The sequence below is a fragment of the Melanotaenia boesemani genome, chromosome 18, assembly GCF_017639745.1.
Source record: "Melanotaenia boesemani isolate fMelBoe1 chromosome 18, fMelBoe1.pri, whole genome shotgun sequence".
In the NCBI taxonomy this organism is placed as follows: Eukaryota; Metazoa; Chordata; class Actinopteri; order Atheriniformes; family Melanotaeniidae; genus Melanotaenia; species Melanotaenia boesemani.
In genome coordinates, this window is record NC_055699.1 from 6587136 (window position 1) to 6608736 (window position 21601).

The 21601-nt window shown below is 37.7% G+C and overlaps 1 protein-coding gene across 1 annotated transcript in view; it reads left to right on the forward strand.

The window, feature by feature from the left end:
- Positions 1 to 429: 429 nt before the first annotated feature.
- Positions 430 to 21601, forward strand: part of LOC121628884 (cadherin-20-like) — an 86700-nt gene continuing 65528 nt past the window's right edge. Inside the window, exon 1 of the mRNA XM_041968265.1 lies at positions 430 to 850. The gene's annotated coding sequence lies outside the window, so the exon portion shown is untranslated. The remainder of the gene's footprint in view (positions 851 to 21601) is intronic.

The following is a 21601-nucleotide window of genomic DNA, read 5'->3' on the forward strand; positions in this document are numbered from 1 at the left end:
TTTTTGCCCATTATTATTTTATGAGCCAATTTTCAAATGTGTGCTCATGTGTACAGCATGCAATATGACCATCTGATTGCACATTCATAGTGGTTGTAAGTCCATAATCCTTTATCATAGCTTCAGATAGCTTGTTGATGAAATCCAGTAAAGTGCAAGGACCACAAAGTTAATAGACTATCACCCCCCCTAAAAAGAACTGATTGTACGACTGAGTAGTGTCACATACACAGTGAGAGGGGTCGCAGCCAACGGGGAACAAAAGAAAAACTGGGGAAAAGTGAGTGGAGCGAAAGAGTGTATTTTGAGTCCTGGGTTAATTCAGAGCCTTTCAGCTTCAATTGCCTTGTCTAAACATTCATGAGCTGTGCAGGGATGGAAGGAGGGAGGGAGGCAGAGATACGAGGGGAATGGATGAAGCAACAGCACAGCGCTCTGACACGAGAGCGAGAGCTGCTGCGTGAGCTCGTTCACATCGCTTTCAGCAGGTAGAGCGTGCACAGACACCAGAGGGAGAGGCGGAGGAAAGAGGTCTGCTTTTTCACCTGAAGATTACTTTGTCTCACTTCACTCAGCCCGAGTGCTGGAAGGAGCAGCGAGGAAGGAGCCGAGTTGATCAGGAGAGGTGTCAGCTCTTGTTGCTCTCTGTTCCCTTTTTTTTTATTTTTATTTTTTTTTTTTACCCTTTCTTCACTTCACAGAGGTCAGGTGGAGTTCTCTGTTCGAAACTGGTGTGATCAGACCCCACTGGAAAGATTGAGAGACAAAAAGTGAGAAAACCAAAGTGAATGTCATTGGCTACAAGAGGAAAGAAGTTGTGAGCGTCTCACTGAAAATCTACTTCAGAAAGGTAAGAACAGATTCAGTCCAAGGGAATCAGGGCAGAAGCAGCTATTTGTAGTTGTTTAATTTAAGTGAACCACATGTGGTGACAAGAAGTTGCAGGTACAGGTTAGAAGGGGATGAACACTGTATCTTTTTAATAATAACACAAGTAAAAACAGAGGGACGGATTAAACAAGAGATCGGAGGAAAGTGTAAATGAGCAGCAGGAGGCGGAGAAAGAAATACATGAGTCTTAAGGATAGTTGGACTGAGAAAGACTGATAGAGGAATAGGAAGAGGAGGAGGTATGGAGGGCTGGAGTGGCAGGGGCTTGCTGGCAGCCAACTCAGTAACCAAGGCAGCTGACATGAGGGAGAGCCAACAGGGGACAGTGGGATTTCTATTTTTCACCCTCGCCGTGATACACCAGGGCTGTGCCAAGTCCCCTGCCTCTTCCCCCACGGATAAAGATTTCATTGTGTGCCGCTGTGACCGAATTCATTAATGTACTCTCCCCTGGCTGCTCTACTCTCTTACGCTCCTTTCCTCCTCCTGAACTCCCTCCCCTGCTAATACTCTGTGTCTGCTCCTTCCCCTCTCGCTTTCATTACGCTCTCTATTGGCCCTGTAATCAGCTCAACTCGTGTTGCATCAAGAGTCCTCCTTTTTTAAAGCTTTGCAGTAAATGATAAACACACTCAAAAAGATTCTGGAGGGACACTTTATATCAGAAGGGACCATTCTGTCAAGACTTGCCCCGAAGTTTATCAAGCTTGCTTTCAGGATGCCACTTGGGGTCGCTGTACACACAGATGGAGTTCACAAGAGATTTATGACATGGCAGCTTGGCAACTTTCCTTCCATTGTGGGTATTTGGGGAGATTTTAAAAGCTAGAAAATGCTGTGAAATCCTGTTGGCTGAGACAAATGAACAGACTGAAGAGCTGTAAATGCAGGAGGAAACGCAACATTTATCAAGAACTACTCAAACTCATTACCGCTAGACACAACGGATTATATTATTATATATATAGTATATATTATTATTATATATTATAGTATATATATTAACAACCATCAATATTTTTGCCTTTTTGTGATTACATGCTTCAAGGATCTTTTTAGTGTCTTTTAGCTCATTGTTTTGCTTTTACTTTCCATTAAATTACTGTTTTAAGCCAGTGTTAGTGGTTTTTAGTTAAGACTGTATAAAATGTTGCTTCAACTGTGCTCAGAAAAGCCTGGTGAACATATTTTAGTGTTTAAAGCTATAAAACGTTATACAATTTCCATCAGAGGTAGTGGTTTTGAAAAAAGGCTGTGTCACTCAGACTGAATGATATTGCCACTCTTGCCCTGAATATGTGTAAATTTGAAAACCTAAATGACTGATACAAATGTTAGTTTAATAGTTTGTTTAACAATTGGGGCTTTTAACTAGTGGATGCAAATTTGTTTCAACATCTGTTGTGTCTTGTTGGATTTTATCTGGCACTCTACAGAGGCAGCAGTGGAAATGCCGTTATGTAGTTGATTGTAAGGAGATAAATCAGTCTTTTTATGCTATATTACGATTGCGATTTGCAATTTAACCTTTTAAATTCCAGCATCTGTTCAATGTTTACACAGAAATATATTTTCTTTATGAGATGGAGAATTACATCAATATAAACTGCTCTAAATTCTAACAAGGAGGCAAAGTTGGGAAATGAATGGCTTCACTTGCCAACTGCAAGATGCAACCTGTGGCCAAAACACTGAAGTTTCCTCTAGAACAGGTTTGTGCTTTGTCCTAATATTACAAGCTAAACAGCTAATTAGCTAATTTACACAAAAGTGCTTCATTTTGCTCTACATGTTTTTGGTACTGCACACGAAGGAGTTTCACCTCGATGCTACACACATGCCAGGCATATGTGTGTTTGATTTAACAACGATTTTTGTGAGCATAATTAGGTTTATTTTATCCTTAAAAAGGATTTTGAAGTGTTTCAATGCCTTTCTACCTCTGGTAAAAATGCACCCTTCATAGCTGCTTAGTTGGAATTTACCAGATATTGAAGTTGCTTGACGTTTCTTGTTTACTAACCCTTATTCCTTGGGTTTTTATGTTTAGTGTCATAGTCTACATCATTTCCATCCTATCTTGAAATCAGTTTACCATCTGCAATGTTGTTAGTGACTTCTATTTGTGCTCCATGCCAAGACAAGTTTTGCATTCTTACATTCAGTGTGTGTGAATTTTAATGTGAGGACCCAGACACAGAATCACCAACAGCAGGTAGGTGGAGATAAAAAAAGCACAAAAAACAAAAAGCTCCTTCTCATCCAAATCAAAAACAACCCCCCAAAAAATGCAGGACCAGAAAGACCTAGCACCTGGCTTGGCATCAAGTCAAAAAGGACATGAGGACAGAAAAAACCTTGAAGTACAGTTATTGGAGGATGAGATGTTTGACTATCCATCAGCAGTGGAAACTTTGGGTCAAATAGTACAAAAAGTGATTTTTCTTATTAACTTTTGTTAACCCCTTTAATAATGTCTTATTACATTTCTACCTTAAAATGCACACATGTGGTTCATGCAGACAGATATGGCTCATTATCACATTAAAAGAATATGCAACCTCCACTGGCCATGAAAGTAACTACTTTGAAGAATAAAAATGGTGTTCTTAAAGATGACAGTTGCTTTATAAAAATGAAAAAAAAAGAATATATTTTAGACAACACCAGAATGCATTTCTGTTCCTAATAAAATAAATTTACAGTTTAAAGCTCCAGCCAGGAAATGTCAACATCTTGTTGTAATGGGTTGGATTTGCATCTCTTCTTCCTCCTCCTACTTTGTGTCTTTGTTTAATGACTTGCCAATGGCATCTGTTCCAGTTTGGAAAAATGATTATTAAGCATCTTCCTCATGCTGCTTGTAGGGTGCATACTTTTATGGCACACCATTATGCATCAAATTTAGGGTTTGAAGAAACATCACATAGGACTAGTATAATTGAAGGAATTGTTGAATGTGACAGAAAATATCTCTTAATTATCAAAAGTTTTTTCTGTTAGCGTTTAAAGAACTCAGCCTGCTATTATCATGGCTGGAAACCAGATACTTCCAAGTCACTTTCACATTGGCAAAGAGTGAAATAAGTAACCTGCTGTTGTCATTTTCTAAGCTCTTTTCCTTGACCTTGTTGGAGAACAGAATGGGCTTAAGGAATAGATTGTAGAAGAAATTTAGAAGGTCTTAGGAAAAGGCGACTGCACTGAAACAAGAATCCGACCTCACTTACACTGAGCTGTGACGCAGGTCTGTAGCACTGAAACTACAGATGCTTAATGAATATTTGACAGCAAGTGCTTTAGATGCTTTATCTAATGCAATGTTATTACGGTGTTACAGACGCACTATGTGTCTTATTAGCGTGTAAAGACATTACGTTAAATATGAATTATCACCCTTAAGAAAGGAAAGCAAAAGGCAGAAAAGTTTAACATGTTGTCAAAGGCTGCTTATACTTCTCTGTTTTCATATTTATCCCCACAAATCATATTACAACTGGAGAAACATGCTCAATGTGATGATACAATAAGCATGGAGGTTGTTTAATTACTAATTGGAAAATTCATAGCTGCTGCTTATACTTTTTGGTCATTTCAAAATATATCATTTGACTGTACCATTAGTAAGGAAATTATTCATAAATATTCCCCCAAGGCAAATAGTTTTCTGCTACCCTGTGTAGATCTGCAGAAAAAAGAAAAAAAGTCCTATTCTTAGATTTCCCATGTTGTCAGTCTCTCTGTTAATTTTAAAGTTTCCCATAAAACCCTTTAAACATTAATAAAATTGTTTTTCTTGTAATTATCATTATTGTTTTAACTCTTGAAAGCCCCCCCCCCCAAAAAAAAACAACAAAGAAAAAAAAATGAGGAAAAAAGTCTTTAAAAAAAATCTGATATCTTTATTTAGTCTTTAAAAAAATCTCTTTTGTATATTTAAGCTTTAGTATGAGCAAATGGTAAATATTGTAGTGCATTATTGTATTATTATTGTATCCACCAAGGGGCAGAAGGCAAGAATCTAATCATGTAAAAGAGGGTTTTGAGCAAAGCTTTTACCATAAAATGTTGTAAAAGGTCTCAGAAACTCTCTATATAAAACATGATACATATGGTATCATAGGGTTAAAAGTGGGAGCTGAATTATAACCCCCCCCCCCAAAAAAAAGTAAAATTGAAAAAAAAAAACTGAATTCAGATTTTTTGTGTGTTCGCTAGCTTTAGTCTTTTAATGCCGCTCTCCACACCGAAGACCAAGTTATCACCCCTTTAGGTAACAGGCTGTTTTAGCCTTTATGGGCTTCTTATTGTTTCCAAGATGTGAGACACTACCCTTGTTGTGAAATCAATAGCCCAGTAAATTCTTAATTGAATGGCTGCAGGGCTTAGTGCCTGATGGGGCTTTATGGTCTACCAGAAGGCGCTTTTGAGAGGCTGCAGAACAACAAGCACCCTGCTGGTATTGTTGTGATGTGGGAAAGAACGTGATGTCAGTCAGCAAGGTCTGGCAGGCGATAGGGCGGTCGTGCTAGCACTTGTACACCTGCCATGTTATGCTCCAGTTGGAGCGGGTATCGCATTACGTAGAATTCGCTCTTCTTCCTTTTGAACACGGTTTGGCTCATTCGACCCTCATACAGCGAAGTGTTACTGGACACCTGGGAGCTGTGTGACAGGTGTCATAGAGATGGAAAACCTGCTTCAGGGTTTATGAGTAGAAACACAAAAAGATGTGTGTGTTTTTGCTCTGGCATTGTGTAGCAGAGCAAATTCTTTTGTTTGAGCTGTTTAAATCATCTGTCTGAGCTGATGATGGATTGACTGACCTCGGGGCTCTTGTAGCCACTTCAGAGGCAGGAGACTACAATACATTCTTTTGGTCAATTTGTATATGTCGCACGGTTTACACTGTAGAATCTCACACATCAATTTGTTAACCAGCTTATCCCAATAGAAAGCACATAATCTATAAAAGGTACCATGTCACTAATTTCTAGTTGGTCTTAAAGTGTAAAAATGGACTTTTATATTTGGACAATTTGGAGGATGATCACTTTCTATTGTTGTCAGGTGAAAAAACTCAACACCTGCAGCCACATGCAGCACTTTGCCAGGAGCACTGGTGGAAGAAGCAGTTAAAAATACAGCTGCTGCTAAAACTGACAGGACCAACATAGCTAACACAGCTCCAAGTAATCAGTATACTGCCTCGGGCAAGTTTAATTTAAAGACAAAAAAACAACTCCCTACCTTCCACAGTGGTTGTAAACTGCAGTAAAATTTAAAATCTGTGTTAGAATATAATCAACAGTGGCTGATCCTGATCATGCATCAGTTGATACTGCTTCATTCAAACAGTTATTTCAGTCTCTTCTGGTTTAAAGAAAGCAATCATGGTCATTTCTGAGATGATTCAGTGGGTTTATTCAAAACAAGAGTCACTTACAGAAACAGACACTTTACAGAGAAATTAATTTAAATTGATTCTCTATAGGGGTCTTTGCTCCTACCCTGCCAATGTTTTATAAGGGAAATTCAAACATTTAAGACAATATGTCAAAAAATATCAATAAAACTCTGCTGATCCGACTAATGAACTGTCTCTCAGCATGGCTCACACTTCTTTCCTTCAACAGTCCTACATGTGAAGCAAAGTACCTTTAGAAATTTTAATAATCTATTGCTCCTCTTTCTTCTGTAAAATTTAAATGAATTTTCTGGTAATATCTTCTCTAATTTATCATCCAGTCTTTAATTTTACCTGCTATCAGCTCTTTCTCCAGCTAAGACCTAGATTTTTGGTTACTCTGTATCTGGTGCACACCCCATTTTGGTGTTAAAGAGTTACTGTCAGTAATTTCTATCCAGACAAAGTAAGCTTGCGAAAAGTGCGGAGAGAGACGTTGTTTTTTTGTGCCTGGTTGTGCTTGTACATGTATTTATGGATGTTTCCCTCTCAAAATGCAAAGTGTTTCCCTGATGGCCACCAAGATTTTAGCTTTTGTACATCAGAAAATCATCTCATTCTTCACACAGATGCTGTCTGACTGCAATTTGCTGCACATAGGACACTAACAACTGATAAGAAACCCACTTCAAATAGCCCCATCTTAGAAAATAAATAAATGAACATTCCTTTGAAATGATTCCAAACCTCTGCAAAATTTCATGCCCTCTATTTGGTGACGGCAGCTTTCTACATAAGCTCTGCATGGGGTTGTTTTCTAAAGGCTGCTCCCACCTGCTGCTGTTGGATTTCTGACCACAACCCCCTTTCATGCACATTGTGAATGTTCACACAGTAGTCCCATTGATTTTGGGCTTCCTCACGATTACAACAGTGAAAACTCCAGATATGAGACATGCTACAGCTTTGTGTTTGTGCAGTAAAGTCTTGCTTAAATTTTCACCTTAAATTCATTTGTTGACTCACCACTTTGGTTCAAACTAGCTGAATACCAAAGCCAGTGTCTCAAATGAAATGGAAATGGAAGTGAATGATTAGGATTGAAGGATTTGCCAGCTGTAAGAGCCAATGGGTTGTTGCAAGCAAGTAAATACCTAGATAGCCAAAAAATGTTGGGCCCAAATATGTGTTTTTGTTTGGCCCAAATTTGGCCTCAACTTATGGTGTTGACTAAATGTGAGCATGGCTGCCAAACCTCAGTCACATGATCACCACATGTGGCCCAAAAGGAAATTACCATAATCTATCTTCAGGCAAGCGTCCTATATTAGGACCAATTCTGGCTCACAAATACTTGCCATTATCCACATCCAGCCCAACAAATGACATCTGGACCACGTGTGGTCTTCAGCCTCTCCTTCTCAGCTCTGCAGAGAATCCATGCAGGTGGGGGCGGGACCTTGGTTTGAAGGGCACATCACGTGCCCAATCACATGCAAGGACAGACTAAGATCACACCATTTTGGAAAAGAAGGAAGGGGTAGACACTCCAGAGACGGGGGTTGTAGTGGTTAACAGTGAGACTGAGAGACTGGGGAACAAGACTTAAAGTGAAATACATTGGAGGCAAAGTGAAGAAATAAACAAAAAACCAAAACAGAAGCAGCACCTGGCTGCATATTGATTGTACTGGAGACTGCAGAGCAGAGTGCAGAATTTGTAGTGAGGATCTTCAATGCAAAATTTGAGACTGAAAAAAACAAAAACCAAGTCAATTGATAATATTGTGGTAATAAAAATAAAAGCATAAAAGTGTGAGAACTTAAGTATTTTGGGGTTTGCAAAAACACTGAATAAAAAATTGCTTACCAACAAACAAACCATTAATAATTTCCAATTTAGAATCAATAGAGGGCTCAGAGGGATACTGAATAAAGAGCCATTTGGGAACCATTTCAGAGCCGTAAGAGCCAAATAGTCTAATGTTTGAAAAGAGTCTGACCCCATGTTACTAATGTTGGATATCATGCAGTGAATGACAGATACTACTCCTTTCCTTAAAGTCTAAAAAGTATGACTCAGAACAAAGACTTTATAACATGAACTGTCCACACAGTTATGGTTTGGTTACAACATGATGATATCAGGGTTTTCAGGCTGCCACATTAGTGAAATATCTACAAGCTTAAATCATGCAACAGCAAAATGTTCACAGTCCACCTATTCAAACACCTACCTACCCCGCTGTCACACTTTGGATTTAACCCTGTCAAAAAACACCTCAAATAAAACGTGACCTGCAATTAAATTAAAATTAAACATCGCCTAACCAATCAATCTCAAAGACATTGGCAAAAAATAAACAGCTCATCGACCTTCAGTGAAGGCCAAAATGATCATCACAATGCATAAGAAAAACAGGTCGACCTTGGTCCTGGCAGGCAGTGATTGCATTTATTGGGCCAAAAAAGAAGCCAAATACTCACGGATGTACTCTGCTGAATAAAATGAAGGGAGACGGGGAATGAATTATGGTGTCTGGAGCCGGTGCGCTCCAGTCAACTTTTTCTATCACATACCAGCGTTGGGGATGAGCTGCCATAAATCTGACCCAGAGATCCATTAGGGTTCTGTGCACTGCAGCTTCCAGCAGGATTCTGATCTCCCTGTTCATTTAATGGTGTATTTTTAAGCTATATATGCAGTGTGTAGTGTACTTGCATGCATGCCAATTCTAGCAATTAACAGTTTGAACTGCTGCTCTTCAATCTGTGCATGAATTTATACTATATAAATTCATGCAAGGGGATCCAAGGACAGTCAAATCCCTTCCAAAAGTAGAAGTGGCTAGATCTGAATCAAATAGCACGATACCTTAAATGAGAAAAATAGAAAGAGAACCCTGGCACCAGCAAGGCTGAGATGCACCACCAATTAGCAGGCAGCTGCCATCAAAAAGACTGATTGTTCCTTACGATTGGTTACACCATGCATTCGAAACTGTTTCAAGCCAGAAAAACCTGGAGGCTATTTCAACAATTTTAAAATATTCAAACTGTTGTTTGCAACTTGGGATGATTTATAAATGCTTTAAGCTTGAATACTTAACTTTCTGAAACAAACTGGAAAACTGCAGCCATTTAAGAGCTTTTAAGAACCTTGTAGGACTCTTTATGTGTGATTCCAATTTGTGAATGATACAATCTGTGTACAAATAAAGTTAGTAAAAGTGTGACTGAACCTGCAAGCTACAGTGGATAATTTGGGCATTCATGTGAGCAGATATTTAGATAACAAAAAGCAGACCTCCACTCAAAGAGTTCTATTCTATTAAACCATTCAAAAAACTTCTTAAAAAGTCACTTTCAAAATGTTGCCCCAATTCAGATGGATAACATTTGGATAAATTGGGAACTAAAATTTTATTTCAATTATAATTTTAAGTTAGCAAAAGTTTAATCCCTCATTTGCTGTGCTGACTCAGAGTACAGAGTATACACTGCCCTCATGTGATGTGTTCACACTGAGCCAAATGAGCTTATTGTGGACTGACACATCAAATAAGTAATGGATTTCTACAAGCAAAGCTTTGATGTTTGTCTGTATAATTTTACCTGTCAAAGAAGGAAAGCAATTAATAAGGCAGCTCAATTCTAAACAATGAACACTGTAGAGCGAGTGAATTGGTGGACAGTCTGAACACAGCCCCAGTGTGAATCAGGAATGGCAAGTGATCTCAACAGAATGCACAAAGAGAAGAAGTCCTCTAAAAAGTAAGGCTGAGTATAGTACCTAGAAATAATAAAAACAGACTGTTTAAAAAAATAAACCTCACCACAGAACAGAGCAGAAAACTAATAAGTAATCCTAACCCATAAACCATAACAGAAAAACCATGGATTATTACAGGAATAATGACTGACAATGCCTCCGATTTTTCAGGGAGGCTTTGCTCAAACGTACAGGTAAAATGATGTATGAACATTTCAGTCCCATCATTTTCTGTAGTGACTTACAGAGTTTATACTGTAGATTCAAACTTATTAATCAAACTTGGTTAGGGCTGCATTAAATTTTTCAGTTAGGATAAAGGATAAGGTGCAAACATTCTTGATTTCTGGTGGAAATTTGAAAGGAATTCAATCATGATGAACAGAAAATATGGAGTATCTTGAGTAAGGGGTTCTTTGTGGTGATATGTGCACCAGAAACTACCCACATCCTGGCTCATAACCACACATCCTATTAAAAACCAGGGAAAAAGACAGATTATGTACTTCCCCCTGTCGTCTTTGCAGGAACTGAAGCCTGTTTCAGTTCTTCTTCATGTCTTGGCTTGAAATGAAACCTACTACTACAGTACAGTCCTGCACACATGCATGTTTGTGTATAATACTTGGTCCGTAACTTGTAAGTAGGTATGTACGTGGGCATATGCGTGTGTTTGCATCAGCACAGATTGCTCATGAAATATGACCTCTGGAAAAGTTTCCTGTCCATGTTCTCCTCTTTGAACTCCAATCCATTATCTTCAGATATCAAATTCACCCCAACAGGTGTATTGTGGTAAATGATATGGGCTCATGGCAGCCTGCCACAGATGCAGGGATGAAAGAGAAGATCAGGAGCCGAGGCTGCCGGCTGCTCTGCTTACACACACACAAACACACTTGTATACCTTGGGTATTTTGCAGGGGCATGATGCTGCAATTATCATCAGCATCATCTGCAGCTGTTAGCGAAGTGAGAGGCAATCATCTGATGGAAGTGAAGGAGCTTTTCTTCTTTGAAGGAGATATGACAAGAGAAGATAGAGTTTGGTCTTTGGCTGGCAGGAAAGCTTCTATCTGAGCCGCCCTCCAACATCATTGTTTCTGTTTCATATCCTGAGGCGTTCAATCAATAATGTGAGAGACATGGAGACAATGAAAACAAAGTAAAAGAAAAAAAAAGTCAAACTTGCTTTTGCTTCATGCTGTTAGCTGAGACTGGCTAGGAATAGTGCTTGTATGAGATGAAACAATAAATCATTGTCTTTACTTTTTGCCTCACAAAGCTGGGTTAATCCACTGTGGACAAACCCAAGTCTACCACGATCAATTAAAATCTGATCAGTGTTGATCTGTGGACCTCCTTCAGACGTGGAGTGTGAAGCACTGCTGTTTTTTGGTTTTTCTTAAGACTTTTTGGATATTTAACACAGCTTTAACATCTGAATAAGTAGATGAAGAGTCAGACCTTTTTTGTTTAAAACTTTATGGAGGAGCACAACTACCCCCAACAGTTGTCTTATCAGAGCCCAACTTAAACAAATAGTCAGAATGGGAGTCTTACACTCCCCCAGGCCGCCCCAATGCATGCACATATGTTCACACACAGGCTGAGTATTTACTAAAGCTCAATATTCTATATAGACTGACATTCACACACAACTATAGTCCAGAGCTTTTCTCCCTCTTGCTTTCATAAAAGACTCAATACAACAGTCACAGCAGGACTCCATTATTCATATCATGATATTATGTTAACCTGAAACAACAAGATTGTGTCATTTTGTCAGCAAACAATTTAGATGCCAGTTTACCATAAATATATGTTAACATCAATATTCACTGCAACAGTAAAAACAAGAAGTGGTCAACAGCAGCTTGACCTGATCTGATTCAACTAAGATTATAAAATGAAAAAGTCAACTTCAACTGTAAAAGCAGCAACACATCTGTGGCGGTATGTTTGGTCCAGCAGGACCCAGCAAATATTTCATAAAGTAAAATAAGCCAACAAGCATAAAATGGTAAATGGTCCGTTTTTATATAGCGCTTTACTGTACCTAGAATGATACCCAAAGCACTTTATATTATACATCACACTCATGCAAGGCACTAACCACGACCCATCAGGAGCAATTTGGGGTTCAGTGTCTTGCTTAGGGACACCTTGACATGAGCTCAACAGGCTGAGGATTGAACCGGCAACCCTCAGGCTACAAGATGACCACTCTGCTCATTGAACCACACCGCCCCACGGATAAAAGGCTGCAAGCACATAATTTACAACCAGATAAACACACTGGACCTGGACTAATAAAATGTTCCTCATTGGCTCAGATTACAGCTGTTTCTGAGTTGGAGAAGGACAGATGTGGAGCCTATGTGTACAGACTAGTTGAGCTGAGCAGCTCTAGTACTGAAATATACACCTGTCACTTTAACACAGCACATAAAGTTAGGCTAATAGTTTATCTAGGAACCTCTGTATATCCAAGGTTGGAATAACCAGTAGCTTTTAAGTTTGGGCTCATGAGAGATGTAACGGTACAGCAACAAACCACAGCAGCATTACCAACAGAAAGAAGTTTTGATAAGTAGTACCAAGATCATTATTACAGCAAGTAGTACCAGAGTCATCATGACAGTTAAATATAAAGTACCATGAAGAATCTTAACTAGTGCTCATTATATTATGTTTAGATAAAAGTTAGCAGATTGTAACACACCAGCTGTCTCTCCTCTATCATTTATTAAATGTCGCTGGTGATTTGAAAATAACCAAAATTTTCACACTCTTGCCGTCTCCTCCTCAACTGTGTTCCCCCTTCCATCTTTGTATTCCGAGTCCATTTTGCCACCACGTTTCTCTGCATCTCAACTGTTCCACCTCCTCATGCTTTGCTCGTATTGATCATTTAAAGAAAATATTACCATCGTTTTGATCAGTTGCCATTATTAATGACAACTGATGAGCACAAATGATTTTATCTGTGTTGGGTGCCAGTGCCAGGCAGACCAATCAACCACACCAATGTAACGCACCATAGTTTATTTATTTATATGTTTTTTGTCAAGCAGGTCATTCAGGCAACTTTCACAGCTTGTTCCACTAAAAAGCTGCTGGGTTGTCTGTAATTGCTCATATCTTTACATAGAAGTGAAGTAAAAAAAAATATATATAAATATTTATATATATATATATATATATATATATATATATATGTAGCATGACTGGCAACTGGTCCAGGGTGTACCCTGTCTTTTATACTTGGGATAGACTCCAGTCTCTCCATGACTGAATTGGAATAAGGAAGAATAGTTAATGAATGAATGGAAGATTAGTCCATCCACAGTGACAGTTATTTTAAATCAGAATATTGAATTGGTCATATCATATCTTAAAACCAATTTAACCTTGTATGTATGTCATACGAATGGCATTTAAAGGATAAATTCTTTCTTCATTTTATTTGTCATTATTATACTTATTTTTGGCTCCATGAATCCAGCAAACTTTAATTCTCCAACCTCCACCACATAGATATTTTTGGAAAAAAGAAAGTCCTAACATAGTCTAATCAATTCAGTCTGTGAATAAACTGAAAATCAACTGATTTTTGTCAGCATTTTTTTTTTCTTTCTGTTTTTTACGTGCTACCAGACATATAAATAGCTCCTTAGATGAAGACTGTAGCACAGTGTTTTCTGAAACATCAAAATAGCTTTTGCTTTATACTCAAAAGTAAAAAAGTCTCCATTCGAAGGATGAAGGTGTTAACTGGTGTTATTGCATTTATACCTGTCAAGCTGTAAAGGTAAGAGCTGACTCCTGCCATGGACATAGCAGCTCTCAGTTCAGATAGATCATTTGCATCTGTACAGAAACTGTCAGAAATTGCTTTAACCTTTTGTTCTAAATTATGCAATTTCTTTCTTTTTCTATGTGACGAGTATGAGATGAATTTTCCTCTGATAAGAAGTTGGCCTGGATTTTCCAAAGATTTGGCGTGTTGTTCTATGGTTAATGTTAAGGATAGCATAATCACAGATTATAATTGGGTGTATTGTGGTTTCACAAAGACTGATGATGTGTTATTTAGAGAACAAGAAAATAGTCCAATCAGGAGAATAATTGTGTATCTTCAGTCTGTTGGGTGCGATGCTCTCCAACTACGCCCAAGGCCAAAATCCTTCATATACTGATTTATTATGTCTGTTGTCAGGTTTTATATCTTAAAGTAGACTGATCTGTCTCTGGATTCCATAGCTGGAGTCCTGTGCTTTCATCTGGGATTAATTTTCTCAAAATTTAACAATTAGTTTGACATAACTTTAGTATCCTAATGACATGCACTTTTCTCCAGTTTCGCAGAACCAAGTGTGAAAAGAATGCAAAGGCTCATGGGAAATTAATATTCAGCAGAAATTGAATCTTTTGTGATTTTTACCCTATAAATTTGAGTGATGTGCTTCACTGTCTGTGTTATGTTGACATTTAGACAATGTTGCCTGGATGTTCAGTTCTATCTGAATGAGTTTAGTGGGCAGTACAGGAAGTAACACCCACTACCACCACTGGTTCTAACATATGTGTTAGACTGGGAGTAGAAATTATGCTGGATAGGAACTTAAAAAACAATGTTGGATGAAATTAATTCAATCACTTGTTACCAATTGAAGTGAATTATTTAATTTGTTTCAGATATTCCGTTCGGTCAGTGTGGTGTTACCCCATGAATGAAAAGGGCATGGACGTACAGAATTTTCTATTTTTTGAACTAATGGAACTTTCCGTACAGTTAACAGTTAAATTGTCCTGATAATTTTCTGCCAAGACATTATATGATTTTTTTACCAACATTTTCTTAGAATGTATCCTGCTGAAAAAACCTGCAGCTCTGAATGTAACTTTGAGAAGACAAGTATTTAAGAATGTTTGAGAAGCCATGATGTTTGTCCACAACCAGGTATGCATGCTTTGTTTTGTTTTTTTTCTTAGTCTTTGTTTTTTCTCAAACATTTGTTTATTTATTTATTTATTTATTTTTAATTTAGGATATTAGTCATTGAGTTTGTAAGAGTCATTTTGTATTTATTAGTCATATTATTATATTTATTTATGAGAAGGGCTTCAGGTTATTGTTGTAATGATCTACATGTGAACTGAATACATATCCACTACAATCCAGTACAATGTATTTGGTAAATGAACTTGTACTTATATAGCACTTTTTCAGTCAGTTTGACCCCTTTACAGCTTTACACTACATATCACATTCATCCATTCACACACACATTCGTGCCCCGATAGACACATCAGAAGCAACATGGGGTTAAGTGTCTTGCCCAAGGACACTTTGACATGTAGTCAGTGGAAGCCTGGAATTGATCCGCCTACCTTCAGGTGGAGGACGGCTGATGAATAATAACATTCATATATATGCTATATTTCTTTTGAAATCATTTGCTTTTCTTTCTTTGGAGTTTCTTTCCAGTTTCTTTGAATTGAAACCGCTTGTGAAAAGATGTATTTTCCACCAGCTGAGTAATTCTTGTTGCTTAGTTCCAATGAGAAAACATTGTTCAAACTCAGCCCAAGTCTCCTGTGTTCATGCTGTTTGATGGGGTCGACATCATCGCTGCCTTGTTGCAGTGATGGGTGGGAGTGGAGGGGCGGAGCATCCACCATTTCCCCCCTTTACACACCAACATGGATGAGTTATTTGATCTCACTCTACCCAGGTTCAAAAGAGATCAGCCTCAGCCACAACCCTCTCCTGAAGACTGAACACCTGTCACCCCTCTCTCCCTTCTCCACACATCCTTATTCTTCCGTTTGAAATAAAATTACCTGCGTCCTCTTTGTGAGCCAAGAAGTCTGTAGCAGTAGATGAGACAGAATGCAAAATGTAGAGAAATAAAAAGAGGAAGAAGCCACACCAAGGGTTCATTATCACGTGTCTACAGAAACTTCCAGTCAGTTTCTCTTTTTGTTGGATTTAAAGTCTTGAATATTTCCTGAGGAAATTTATGTGTTTCATGTGCAAACCAAAAAATTAGACTTGAAGGAAAACTTTTCAACATTAATGTCACCCATTGGTTTGTAGATTTCTGTTTCCAACAAGGTGGCAAAATATTCTTAATAATAATAAAAGAAACATCACTGACAGCTATATTTTAATAATCTTTTGCTAATATAAATAATAAATTAAAGTAAACCCCATACAAACATTGACATTTAGGAAAAGTGAGAATATGTTGATTTAAATGCTACAATTTCTGATAGTATAATGTGAAAGGTTGAAGTAAAGGATTCATGTTATAACTGGTATTGATGAGCTTTTGGGTTTCTTGTTGGACCATGTAGATGTCTTGCAAATAAAAAGTAATTGTACACATAATGTGTGATTGTTTGGCAGGGTTTCAATGTTAGTGGAGGACAGAGCAACAGTGGTTTGGCATCCCTTCCCAGCATCAGCAGCCAGCCCTTTGTGACCATATGTTTGGGTAAATGCTTGTCTTGTGCAACAACCTGTCTCATCACATCGAGTGTTTGCTGTCACTTTTAATTTTAAAGTTCTAACTTTAAATATTTGAAGAGCCAGACACAAATTAAAAGCAAGTAGAAGAGAGGCAATATGGTACATATGCAAGGGTAAGAGGGCATTCATAATGAATGCACCTCTGTTCCCGCCTTTGATTTCAAGGCGAATGAACAGAACAGAATTTACCTGTATTATTCATTTAACATGTAATGTCAATGGACATTGTTAATTTATTTATTTATTTTTCTTTTTTTTTTTTGGTGTGTTGTTGTTTTTCTTGTTTATGTCTTGTTTGTTTTTGTGGGCTGCTTTAAGAATGCAAGGACTGCATGTCATGATTCTTCAAAGAGAAAATAATTGTCTTTTCTTTGGAGGTTAAACACTCAATGAGTTCAGGGTTTTTACCTAGCATTTTTTTTTCTTTTTTTTGCCTTTTATTATATAGGCCTACACTTTTTTCCTCCCCCATCTTGTGAATGTCAACCTCAGTTTGCTGTTTCTGACATTTCCCAGACTGCTTCTGGAAAGTGCTTGTCTACTTTTTGTATACAGCTGTAGGTTAGATGTGAACTATGACATTCGTCGCAGTCTATCATTTTTTTTTTTTTCTTTTTTGTCTTTTTATTCTTTGTTATGCTTAAAATGACTAAAAATACTGTCTGAGACTCTCAATGACACTTGGGTTGGGACAGTTTTATAGTTCACATGGTAGTTATCTCTTATTACTGAAGGAAATATCAGGATACTAACACAAATACATGCAAACAGGTGTTATTAAGTAAGTTATACTGTGTAATTTTCTGTAGACAATAGCAAATTACTACAAAGAACAGATTTATCATTTTCAGTGGTTGAAAATTCTGAAGCATGCCTCCCTTCCTCCCTGTCCACTGTCTGGTAAGTTAATTAGACAAAACTGCTCTAATAATGCATATTCCCCATAATATGTGCCTTTTTTTCATGAGCACAGTCATTGGATAATTACAATTTGAAAAGCAATTTAAAACTTCAAGGTCATGTTTGACTAGTCTGATGAAAGCTTTCATTTCTGGATGAACTTGATGCTTATTAGAGCAAATAGAGTAAATTACTTTAAGAAATGTATTACAAAGCAGAATGTGCAACACTTTTTAACTTGAATACCTTTGTTAAATCATAAACTGTAATTTTATGCAACGACTAGCATTTAAACACAAGATAATGGAAGACTGGGCATCCTTGCAAATGTGCCAAACTGAAGTGAAAAAAAATGTCAAAACACTGAGATCATGTAAAAAGTGAAAGTAATACACAGACTGACACAAGTAAACAAAGCAGGCAGAGAAAAAAAAACAGTTGGACACCTGCTGAGTGTCGGGCTGTAGATTTGTCTCCTCAGCTGCTGGCTAAGTCTGTCATCTGCTCAGTGGTTGAGTCTACATCTGGTTAAGTCGCATAAACACAGCTCTCCAAGCCACCAGGAGAGGCAGCGAGCGAGAGGGGGAAGCTTAGACACTCAACTGGATGTCATTGTTGTGATGCACCTATAGAGAGAGCAACACACTGGAGAAGTGCTAATGTATTTTCAGCACATCATAGTCTATTCTGGTGAAACTAATGGAATACAGAGCAGGTACCCTGCTGTAATCACATTACTGCTTCCTGTAATTGAGTAATATATTAAAGGTGTACTTTTATCATCACATTACATCTACTGATCCTATCAACAGGTCAGGACTCATATTACACATACAGCATTGTAAATAACCATGAAAGATCATACCTATCTAAATCTCATTCATTTAGGTTTCTTGGCTCTGTCCAAGAAGCCTAAATGAGAGTACACAGGAAGAAGATGCTTGTATGGAAGATAATAGGCAAGATTAGCCACTTTTTAGTTGTGCTTATTGGTTTAATTGACATTTTAGACATTTGCTGGGGTTGAGAGTGTTGTAAATGGACCTATGAAACTGTACAAGTCTTTAGCAGCACTAAGTTTCTTTATATATTACAAGAAAATAAGACAAGGATTTTTCTAAACAAATGCAAATATTAATAAAAATTTAGTTTGTATTATTGTAATGAGCTCTAAAATCATTATTTGGTTTGACAAGCTTTATTCTTCAACACAGCATGAACCCTCTTAGACAATCTTCCCTGTAATTTCTTTAAATAATCTTAAGGACTTGACAAACTTTTCAAAGCTCATATTTGAATGGTAGTTGCTTTTTCCTGTTCTCTGTCAAAATTATCCCATAATTATGTTGTAGTCCAGGCTCTGAGAAGGATTAAATCACCCATAAGACCTGTTGCCACTAATGTTTAGCACAGTTCTTGTGTCATTTAGCCTTTTCTTCCTGTCCCCCTTTCTTAAGTTGTAAAGGACGTCTTTCACAAACAAAAGATAAATGTAATTTTAAGCACTAATTGGTATGTATTTGACATGTACTTTACAAAAAACAAACAAACAAACAAGAAAAAAACATTTGCAATAGTTGCAAATTATTGATTTTGAAACATCATACAGATGTCTATACAGACATACCTACTTGCACATTCCTCCCTCTAACTCATCTCATTTAACTCACAAGTTAGAAAAACCAGGACATGCAAAACTGACTCAAAGCCTTCTCCAGCACATCCCAAAGATTCTTTATGGTGGTTCAGGTCTGGACACTGTGGTTAAATCCATGTTTGAAAATGATGTCTTATGCTTCCTAAACCACTCTTTCACAATCTGAACCCCACAAATCTGTGTTTTGTCATCTTGGAATATGCCTGTGCCATCAGGGAAGAAAAAATCCATTGATGGAATAAGCGGCTCATTCAGTATATTCAGGTAGTCAGCTGAACTCATTCTTTGGACACATAATGCAGTTGAACCTAGACCTGACCAACTGCAGCAACCCCAGGTCATAACACTCCCTCTTCTCTTCTTGCATTGATGTGTCCATCATGCTGAAACAGGGTGAATCTGGATGCATCAGACCACATGACCTGCATGACCACATACTCTTGTTTTCACTTTGAAATTTAGCTGAGTTCTACTGTTCTTTACCCAATTTTAGCTATTTCAACTCCCAAGATATTTTATTTTCTTGATTCCAATAATTTGAGCCTTCTGGAACAGATAAACATCTGACCACAGGATGTGTTTTCTGACATAGGTGTTAAGAAATGAGAAGCTACTGAGAAGCATCAGTTAGGGTTAAATAATGTGTTACCAGGAAAAATAAGGGAGTAGATAATAGTAGGAGTAGATAAAAGCTCCACTAACGTAGTTTGATCAAAGTGTTGTGCAGAACCAATGATGGTGTCAAAGTTGAGAGAAAAAAGTCACAGATTACCTCTTCAAATAAGTGTGCAGACAGTGTTTCATTCAGCCATCACTGGCCATCCTCAATGCATCAAGCTGTCGTTTCTATTTCTGGACAGCGGGAGAGAAAGACGTTCTATATCAGCGCCTGTTCAGGCTAGCTTTATGGGAGTGCTCCTCCTCCTGCAGTTCAAGTCAATTGTCAACATGATTTATGGAGATGTGAGCTATCTCTAGAACAGCTCCTCAATCTTCCACTGACGAATTGCTACCATCGGCCCATGTAACTGTCGTTTGTTTTCCTCGCTGGCCAATTTTCATCCAAGCTGACAAATTAAATCTGCCATGTTTTGAGGAAGCTATTTTCCCTCCCTTCTCCTCTTTTACATGTATGACCTGTTCGACAATTATCAGAGATATGAGACTGTCACCACAGAATGAACTTCTCTGAGTGGTTTAAGAGTCTAATATTCACAGCGTATCGTAACTGTTAATGTGGTTTGGACGGCATGTATTTCTCACTGATCATGTCGTGTAGCCCACTATCAATAATACAACTTGATTGATGTGACTGGCTTTTACGAGAAGGATAAAAGGCTGTGGAAAAGGCAATTATAAAACTGAATTATACTTTTCAAAAAACAATAGAAAGCAATTAACATAAGTGGTGATAACTTTTAAAAGTTTGGCTGTTTAAGTTTAGCTAACTCTTCTTCAGCACTCCTACAAAGGAAATATTAGTCCAATGAGCACTCAGCCACAACTTTTTCCAGGAAGTTTGCTAATGTGCTGCCCTGTCTGCAGATTTAAGGGGAATAAATTGCAGGTGGCAAAGTGGATTAAAGGTTGGAGAAAACTGAAAAGACAACAGGTTTGGCCCTGTAGTAATGTGGACATGTGGTTTACAGGTTACCGTTAGGGGTGCTGTTCGTGTGTTTGTGTCGACAGATCGACAAGCTGAAGAAGAGAAAGAATGAATGAATGAATGCACAACATCGTAACATTGTAAGTTACAGCAGTGTTGGCCAAGTTACTACAGACCCCCCTGCATTGGTCCCAGTTTCTGTCTGCAGCTTGTGAAAGCAAACAAATGTCAAATCCTGAACAGTCAACACAGCTAAACCACATGGTTTATACAGAATTGTAATCACAAAGTACACTTGTAAGAAAGTTGCTGTATGATATGAGAAGAACACAAACAAGCTGATATTTTCATTTAGTAATTTTCACATTTTTTGCTTATTGCTTGAATTTCTGATATGATGATGGCACCAAGTGGAGAATCGAGAGGTTAGGGGTAAGTTTAATGAGAGTAAAAAACATTATGATCCAAGTTTCAGCTAAGTTGTTGTTTCTGTTTAATTTTTATGCAATCCAAGGAACTGCACTTCAGACATGACAGGAGGATTTCAAAGTAAATGTGGACACCATGGGTGTTTGCACCAGTTTTCATTGAAAAACCTCTCATAATTTGTTGAATTATTCCATTCTTGACCATAGAAGTGACCTCACTGACAGATTAAATTACCTAGAATTATATTAATATCAGCTCGTAAGTACTGACTGTTGGAGTCTAGATTAATCCGTCGCCATCAATTTTTTAAATGATGTGTTGTCGAAATAGAGAGCAAAACTTTCAGTGTGCCAAAGGTAATTCAATAAAATTACAGTAAAGTTATTAAAAAGATTTTTT